The 10,263-nt window shown below is 33.5% G+C and overlaps 1 non-coding gene across 1 annotated transcript; it reads left to right on the forward strand.

The window, feature by feature from the left end:
* Window positions 1-8,958: 8,958 nt before the first annotated feature.
* On the forward strand, window positions 8,959-9,065 carry LOC139879118 (small nucleolar RNA R71). The gene has a single exon (XR_011769971.1). It is a non-coding gene; the product is annotated as a small nucleolar RNA R71 (small nucleolar RNA).
* Window positions 9,066-10,263: the final 1,198 nt, after the last annotated feature.

Raw genomic sequence — 10,263 nt, forward strand, 5'->3', positions numbered from 1 at the left:
TAAACGGTCAAAAGTTGGATAATAAAGAATGGAATGTTAGGAACGCTCGATAGAAAATTTGGTACTGAAAAACTAATTGAGCAAACTACAAATGAGTCTCTGAACAAATCACAAGGACTAAACTTATACATTAAGAATCCTGATGATCCTGTTTCTGATGAAATCTTTAACGAATACCTTGCTTCTGACTCCAAACTCTTGCGAACAAATTTTCTTCACCATCCTTCGATATTAAAAATTCAAAGATATCATCGTATCTTTCATTATAAATATCCTCCATATTTCTGAAGATATTTTTATAACTATTCTTATCTGAAATCATTGATCGCTTCGTGCTATCAGTGTTACATAATATAGAAACTGTTAGTTTCTATATTCTGTAAACTTTCGAGCTTAAAATATGAATGTTATTGAAGTAATATTGGGAACTGATGCATGAGTTAGTATAATATAATGACACTTGATCAACGTGATTATATTACAGTAAGTCGTGCTGAGTTTCTAATGAAACGTGATGATTCACAGACCATAACATCATCATGTGCCATGTTACACGACTCTTACATTCTACCTGATCTCTAAACATATCAAGAATATATCTTCCTGATAATTCTATCTTTTCTCGTGACTTCTGATAGTTTGACAAGTCAGATCAAGCTATTACTATTTCTTTCTTAGAACATTAGTCATGTTCATTCGAAACACCATACCTACGAATTCTGGACCATTATTCGCTTGATTTAAAGTCGGGAAGAGAAAACAAAAGCATGGAGCTCCGAAATATAAAGGAGAATATAAAGCCCAGTAACAACATAGGAACTACAAACCGTGTATGTCAATATGAATAGCAACATAAAGACACGGGAGAATGAAAAATACTATAACCGCAAGGTAATAGTAGAAGTGAATAGATTCATCTGGTGGTAGTTGAAAAAGAAGAGTGATTGATACGATAATCAAGAGGATATTAAGGATTAGAACGGGATTAAGCTTTTTCACAATCTTTTGGATGTATGAACTAAGAAAGAAAGTATAGGAATGGTGAGAATAATGGAACGGAAAAAGTTTAATTTATAATGGAAATATCAGACAGAGTAATCGAGGCAGATCACCGTATTTAATTAGAGAGATTATAATTTCCTGAAATATCGAAATATAGATTTCGAAGATTTTCTTTAAATCCCTTGAATTTCGGAATTCAATCATGACTATGTCAAAAGTTATGACGAAACTTACTTTCCTCATTCTGCTATTTTGTGACAGCTTCACTCGTATGCTTCACATAATCGAATTGTTTTATCTATAGTAATCAATAATGAAAAAAAAAACCTCTATTTATCAACTCATATTCGTCATGAAAACATCTTTACTGTTAGTCATGACAACCACACTCAAATTTCGGGACGAAATTTCTTTAACGGATAAGTACTGTGACGACCCGAAAATTTCCGACCAAATTTAAACTTAATCTTTATATGTTTTCGATACGATAAGCAAAGTCTGTTAGATAAGTCTCAAAAGTTTAGAATTTGTTTTTATGTATACATTTAATTACCTTTTGACTATTCCCGATGATTCACGAATAACTGTGTGTAAATAAATATGTAAATATAAATGTAAGTATATATATAATAATAATTAGAAATAATAAAATATGATATAAATATTAAAGTTAAAAATGTAAACTAATATATATATATATATATAATAGTTAAGTTGCTATTAGAATGAATATATATATATATATATATATATATATATATATATATATATATATATATATATATATATATATATATATATATATATATATATATATATATATATATATATATATATGTATATGAATGACTTCTATATAATTACTAATATATGTACATTGCATTATATATAAATTATATAGATATTACATATTCAATTATGTTATTATAAAACATAAGTATTAAATAAATTATAACATGAAAAGTTAAAATATGAAATCTTATTACAAGTTAAAAATCTAGTTGTTATAGTAATATTATTATTACTTATTTTTGTTATTAATATTAATATTAATAATAACAATTTTATTATTAATATGTTTATAATTATAAGTAGCATAAATAAATTACTAGAGCAGATATATATTACATGAACAACTTTACTATCACTATCAAACTTTATTAAATTTTTGTTCTTGTCTATTGGATTACATGTATCTGTATCAACTAGTACAATTTTCTGTTAGCCATCATATTCGATGGTTATATTTTTTCTTCTCTGTATTTTGTTTCTGTCTTCAAATCTATTTTATATCTTATTATGTGGTACGATTTACATCAAGTCATTACCTAATCTTGTTTTTTTTCGTTGTTTGTTTTGCCAGATTAATTGAATCGGAAGAATCCCTTTGCTATACATCAAACATTTTAACTCAATGATATTGTTAAAAACCATTTGTATTTTCACCACCTCCATGATCACTTCACCACCATAAACACATCCTAACCAAAGTGTTTATGTTTCCATCTTATTTGACCAACACTATCATCTTGCAAACCCACTATTCGGCTATCACAAACCAACACCACTCATTCCATTAATAAATCGAAACCAACACAACCACTCACCACCTTGTGTTTTCTAACTTCTGTTTCTGTTGGTTTGAATCACATCACCACCAAAGACCAAACCCATTTAAACACCCACTTTAAACTAACTACTACAACAACTTCTGCTGAGAACCATGACCACAACATCATCATCCATGTCACCTTGAAAACCCTACTCGCGAAAATCCTTCTTTCTGTTTCCTGTCCAACAATTTCAACTTCAAAACACCTGCAAATCACTAGTAAACTGCTGTTGTTCCTATTCGCTGCATATATTTAATTTTCGCTGTGATTAACTGAGAACTTGCTCGATGTTACCGCTACACTCGATTATTATAAGAAAAACTCAAACCCACACCTCAGCCACTTTCTTTTTCCTCTCTATTCTTATTCGAAAACCACCACAATGCTACTGCTATGCTGTCGCTGCTACTGCAGATGATGGACATGATATTTAGATTGCAAATGAAAGTAACAAGTGGGCAAGTTGTTGAATAAAGATAGACAGTATTTGATGCAAGGTTCACTAAAATAATTAAAAGATATCACGTATTTTTTTTTAATTGTGGTCGACACCTTGAACTTGGACGTGGACCTTTTATATAGAACCTTTTTCATACTATTAAATGAGCTGTAAAGGAAAGTTAAGAGTATCCAAGGAGAGGCAGGTATACGTACACTATATATATTTTTTTTAAACCGTTCACTAGCAAGGAAACAGAATCCGGATTCTAAATTGCTTTGGAATTTGGGTCGTGGTTGTCTATCTATTTGGGCAGAGATCTTTTCCTTCGATTGGGCCAGATTCATATTGTATTGTTATGTGGGCCGTAAAAGTTGGAACAGTTGGGCCGAAACCCAACAGATTAATGGTTGGGCCGAAACAGTTAAAGTTAATACTATGGGATAAATAAATACGGGGTATAGATTGAATCAGAAAAGTAGCGAGCAGAGGGTGGGTATATGGTTGTTTTGTGTATCCAAGAGGTCACGGGTTCGAGTCCCTGGAGCTGCAGTACATTTTTTTAGGCCATTTTCCTTTAAGGTAGCTTTATTTTTCTTCATTTGCATTATTATTATTATTATTATTATTATTATTATTATTATTATTATTATTATTATTATTATTATTATTATTATTATTATTATTATTATTATTATTATTATTATTATTATTATTATTATGTGTGTTAATGATTATTGTTATTATTATGATTATTAAGATTATGAATGTTAGAATTATAATTATTATTACTATTATTTTTGTCACTTTTATTATTATAATTATCATTATTAACATAGAACATTTTTTTTATCATTTATTTATTCGTATTATCTTTATTATTAAAAGTATTATCATTTTTATTATTATCATTACTATTAATATTTGTAACGAAAAAATGTTATTTATATAAAAATATATTACAAGTGAACTAATATTACATACTAATATCTTTTTAAATAATATATTACCATTTATATTGATAAAACTTTAATTAAATTATATATCATATATTCACTATAAGAATAGTTATATTTAAAAAAAATAAAATACTAATTTTAATAAATTATAAAATACAAGTAAACCTAGTTGGTTAATTGGGATATGTGTTAATATATATGCAACTGATATTGGTTCGTGAATCCGAGGCCAACCCTATACTTGTTTAATGTCGTCATATGTATTTTTACTACAAAATACATTAGGTGAGTTCATTTGCTCCCTTTTACTCTTTACATTTTGGGACTGAGAATACATGCGCTACTTTTACAACTGCTTTATTAAATGCTTTTGATATACTTTTTGAACTGCGAATACATGAAATGCTTTTATAAATGTTTGACGAGATAGACACAAGCAAAACATTCCTCGAATGAATTATGTGGACGTGATAATTGCCACCATTGAATTATGTTGACGTGATAATTGCCACAATTGATATGAATATTTTTCCCCTGATTATTATTGCTTGGTAACCAAAGAATTAGAATCGGATATGGCCCTAATTCACGCGAATCCTAAAGGTAGCTACCGGGTTTAACACCCCCACCCAGAATGTTCACTAGACGGAAGGGCTAGTGGGCGTGGTGTTTAGTACTTCGAAGTTTATATGATTATTATATGGACGAGATGTTCTATTTTGGGGATATTATTATGCACATTAAATGTAAGGTCGGTTACCAAGCCAAGCTATGAAAGCAATGAAAAGTGAATGTTATGTATCGAGAGAATGATTTAATACACAGGTTATGTGTATGTTATTTTTGTGCACAAGATATGTGTACGGTTACTAAGATTTATGAAAGATGATTTCGTACACGTGAAAGGTGTACTGTATTTAAAAGTTATCACATGTACATTACATGTGGGTATAGGATACGAGCCCATTTGTACCATGCAGCATTTAAATCTTATGGTCTATCAAAATGATGAATTTTTACTGTTTATGATAAACTTATGAACTCACCAACCTTTTGGTTGACACTTTAAAGCATGTTTATTCTCAGGTATGAAAGAAATCTTCTGCTGTGCATTTTCTCATATTAGAGATATTACTTGGAGTCGTTCATGACATAATTCAAAAGACGTTGCATTCGAGTCGTCGAGTTCATCAAGATTATTATTAAGTCAATTATAGTTGGAGGTATTATGAAATAGTATGCTTGCCGTCAACTTTCGATGTAAAGAAAGTTTGTCTTTTAAAAACAAATGCAATGTTTGTAAAATGTATCATATATGAACGGGGCATTTCACGCACCTCCGAATCATACCATCCGCGCAACGCCTAAAAAGATAAGGGTTTTCCCAGAAGTAGTATTTTAGGTCACTAAAGAATTTCTTTCTTTTCTGATGTGACCAACCGATTTCTAAGTACCCTCCAACAAGATAGTTGGCTATGTCAACAAACCAAGGATCATCAATTTTCTCAATTTTTATGAGATTTTCGTCCGGAAAGTTATCTTGGATAACAGTCTCATGGAGAAGCTCAAGATTCGGGTTCTCAAGGCGAGAAAGGTGATCGGCAGCTAGGTTTTCGGCCCCTTTTTTGTCTTTAATATCAATGTCGAATTCTTGAAAAAGCAAGACCCAACGTATTAACTGGGGTTTAGCATCTTGCTTAGCAAGCAAGTACTTTAATACTGAATGGTCTGTATAGACAACCGTCGTTGCTAGTACCAAATAGGATAGGAATTTATCAAACGAAAAGACAATTGCCAGGAGTTCCTTCTCGGTGGTAGTGTAATTAAGTTGGACTCCTTGCAATGTCTTACTGGCATAATAAATGGGCTGGAAATGTTTTTCAATTCTTTGCCCCAAGACGGCACCAATAGCAAAGTCACTAGCATCACACATAAGTTCGAATAGAATTGACCAATTCGGCGATATGAGAATGGGTGATTGCGTGAGTTTTGCTTTAAGGAGGTTAAAGGTGTTAAGACACTCTTCCGTGAAGATAAATGGAGCGTCTTTCTTAAGAAGTTTGTTTATCGGGGTCGCAATTTTAGAAAAATCTTTAATGAACCGACGGTAAAAACCGGCGTGCCCCAGAAAACTTCTTACACCTTTCACATTTGACGGTGGTGGTAATTTGGATATGACTTCCACTTTAGCTCTATCCACCTCCAATCCCACACAAGAAATTTTATGACCTAATACAATGCCCTATCTTACCATAAAATGGCATTTTTCCCAGTTAAGTACAAGATTAGAGTCTTCACACCTAATCAACATACGCTCAAGATTATGAAGACATGAGTCAAAAGAATCACCGAAGACTGAAAAGTCATCCATGAATACTTCCATAAAGTCTTCAATCATATCATGAAAAATAGCTACCATACACCTTTGAAAGGTAGCAGGAGCATTGCATAAGCCAAAGGGCATACGTCGATAGGAGAAAGTACCACAAGGGCATGTAAAGGTGGTTTTCTCTTGGTCCTCAGGTGCTATAGGGATTTGGAAATATCCCGAGAAACCGTCAAGAAAACAATAAAAGTTCTTTCCTGCTAACCTTTCCAACATTTGATCAACATAAGGAAGGGGAAAGTGGTCTTTTCGGGTAGCATCATTTAATTTTCTATAATCAATACATACCCTCCAACCCGTGATAGTCCTAGTGTTAATTAATTGATCATTTTCATTGGGAATAACGATCATGCCACTCTTTTTGGGTACACATTGGACCGGACTCACTCAAGGACTATCCGAAATTGGGTAAATAAGACCCGCATCTAGGAGTTTGACAATCTTCTTTTTAATGACCTCTTGCATATTAGGGTCCAGTCGCCTTTGTCTTTGTACACATGACTTATAGTTATCTTCCATTAATATCTTATGTGTACAATAAGAGGGAATTATACCCTTGATGTCATGAATTTTCCATGCTAGATCCGGTTTATGGGCTTTTAACATGGAAACAAGTTCAGAATTCTCACTTACAGAGAGTTCGGATGAAATGATAACCGGGAGAGTAGAATCCTCTTGAAGGTAAGCATATTCAAAGTGACTTGGAAGTGGCTTGAGTTCCAAAACGGGAGGTTCTTCAATCGATGTTTTACATCGGTACTCATTTTTAAATTCAACTTTCTGTATTCTTCATCATTTGGCTCATAACCGTTAGCCATCAAGGTGGTCAACATCTCCACTTCTTCCACCATGTTTTCTTCATCACCTTCCGCTAAAATGCATTCTCCCGAACCTTGCAATTCTGGAAATTCCTGCAACAACTCCGAATATGTGTCTATGGTTTGCACATAATAACATTTATCATCAGTAGACTTGGGGTATTGCATGGCATGGTCAACGGAAAAAGTTACCTTGACATCCTCAATACTAAGGTTCAATTTCTTCCCATAAACATCTATCATAGCCCTAGCGGTATTGAGGAAAGGTCGACCCAATATAAGAGGCACACGTGTGTCCTCTTCCATGTCTAAAATTACAAAATCGGCCGGAAATACTAGGGTACCCACTTTTACTAACATATTCTCTAAAATTCCACGAGGGAATTTAACAGAGCGGTCTGCTAGTTGAATTGCCATTTGGGTTGGTTTTAGTACCCCGGGGTCTAGCTTAACATATAATGAATAAGGCATTAAATTTATGCTAGCCCCTAAATCAGCTAATGCTTTAATGCATTCTAAATCTCCTAGGAGACATGGTATGGTAAAACTCCCAGGATCTGCTAACTTCTTTGGTATTTTGTTCATCAAGATTGCGGAACAATTAGCATTCATGGTGACTGATGAAAGTTCCTCCATTTTCTTCCGATTAGTAGGTAAGTCTTTTAAGAACTTAGCATACTTGAGCATACCTGAGATTACATCAATGAAAGGCATATTTATGTTAATTTGTTTAAACATATCTAGAAATTTTGACCTTTCGGCTTCTAGCCTTTCTTGTTGTTGCTTCCGTGGGTATGGGAGCGGTGGTTGATATGGCTTCACTACGGGTTTCTCCCGTTCTTCCTTTTCAACCACTTGTTCTGGCTCCTTAACCGGTTCATCATTTTTGTTCAACGGAACACTGAAATCAGAATTTTAGAGCATTCTTGGGGCTTCGTATGCTAAACCACTTCGTGTGGTGATAACATTGGCGTGCTCATTTTGGGGGTTCTTATTGGTATCGCCCGGTAAACTCCCTGGTTTTCTTTTACTCAGTAAACTAGCTAAACCACTCATTTGCTTCTCCAAATTCTGAATTGAGGCTTGTTGGTTTCTAAACTAGTGTTCGTTTTTCTAGTTTGTTTGGTTTATGTTTGTGACAAGCTGAGTTTGTGATGCAATCAACTTTTTCAACATACTCTCCAAATTTGACTTTTTCTCTTCCTGTTGGGGTTTTTGATAAAAACCCGGAGTTTGTTGTTGGAACCCACTACTTGACCCTTGTTGGTAATTGGAATTTTGACCTTGAGGGTTGTATGGGTTGTTAAAGTTTCGGTTAAATTGGGCTCTTTCTTGAAATTGATTATTATTTATTTGGCTAATGAAAGCCACTTCTTCTTTTTGAGCCATTGTTAAACCGGCATCACAATCTTTTCCCAAATGGAGGCCACCACAGTATTCACAACCTACCTTCATACTATAAATTTCCTTGGTGATTTTGTCCATGTTTCGAGAAACACCATCTATTTTCACACTTAGGGAGCTAAGGTCATCATAAGCACCGACGCTATGGACTTGAGCATTACGAGTAATTGGTCGTTCTTGATGCTACTCATGAGAATAATCGGCTTGCTTCTCGATTATCTCATAAGCCTCTTGCTCAGTTTTGTCCATGAGTGAACCTCCGGCTGCTTGATCAATGGAAATTCGGGTTGCAACATCACAACCCTTGTAAAAAATTTGAACTTGTTGGAAGGTATCCAGACCATGGTTTGGACAACCTCTTAGCATTTTGAAAAACCGATTCCATGCTTCATATAAGGTTTCCATCGGCTTTTGACAGAATTAGGTAATTTCTTGTTGGAGTCTCGCGGACTTAGAAGCTGGAAAATATTTCTTAAGAAATTTTTCCATCATACCATCCCAAGTTTCTATCGTAGCCTCGGCCAATGAATCTAACCAACTTCGAGCTTCCCCGTGGAGTGTCCATGGGAAAAGTCTTAAAAATATGGCCTGGTCAGTGTCTGGTTTAAGTTTGAAAAGAAGACATATCTCTTGAAAAAGACGAATATGTTCGTTTGCATCTTCATTCGGACCACAACCAAATTGACACCTGTTGTTAATTATTTAGAGAATAGGTCATTTTATTTCAAATTTTTCCTCACATGTGGGCGGAGTAATGGCACTACCTTGTCCGGTTCAGGTTGCTTTCATCTTGGCCGCTATTGATTGTCTTGGTACCACCTGCCTTGCCTCTCCTTCCATTTCAAAATTTGGAGGATGAACGGTTTCACCAAATTCAGAGTATCTTGGCTTGGTTGTACTTGATTCTGAATCAAAAGTTTCTTGCTTTGATGAAGATTCAAAAAGTTCAAGTACTTCTTTTGGAATTCTACCAAGCTTTCTATCAGGTTCTGTAAGCGGTGTAAGTAATGGAGAATCTGAACTTCGGGTATGTGGCATATGCAACCTAAAATCTGTCAATCACACAAGTAACAAAACTATTAAACGCACCGATTCTATAAGTCTAAAAATCAAAGACTATTAATAATTTAAAATAATTAAGAAACTACTTAATCACAAATTAGTTAACAATTCTATTTTGACACAAAACTGTCCCCGACAGCGGCGCCAAAAACTTGATGTGCAAAACGTGGTATATGAATTGTTATATGAAATAGTATGAAAAAATACCGATTAAAGATTGTTACACACTAACGGGCAGTGTACCCGATCGTGTAGTAGTATAAATAATGGTTTAGTTCCTTGTATCATTCCAAGGACAGTTGTATTAGTCAAACTAGAATTAGAAACTATATTATGATTACTAAGTAAATGAAACCTAAAGGTACAAGATATTATGTTTTTGTGGCTATTTAACGATTTAGCCAAATCAGAGAATATTAAAAGGAAAAACAATATTTTTGGTCTTTTAAGTTTATATAATGAAAACAAGTGCAAAGAAAGCAAATAGGATAGTTTGATTAAGATCAAAGATACGAAATGTTCATCTAGATATTTTACCCTCGGTATTAGATGTAAATTATATAGTTAAGACCCGATTGAA

The sequence above is a fragment of the Rutidosis leptorrhynchoides genome, chromosome 11 (assembly GCF_046630445.1).
Source record: "Rutidosis leptorrhynchoides isolate AG116_Rl617_1_P2 chromosome 11, CSIRO_AGI_Rlap_v1, whole genome shotgun sequence".
In the NCBI taxonomy this organism is placed as follows: domain Eukaryota; kingdom Viridiplantae; phylum Streptophyta; class Magnoliopsida; order Asterales; family Asteraceae; genus Rutidosis; species Rutidosis leptorrhynchoides.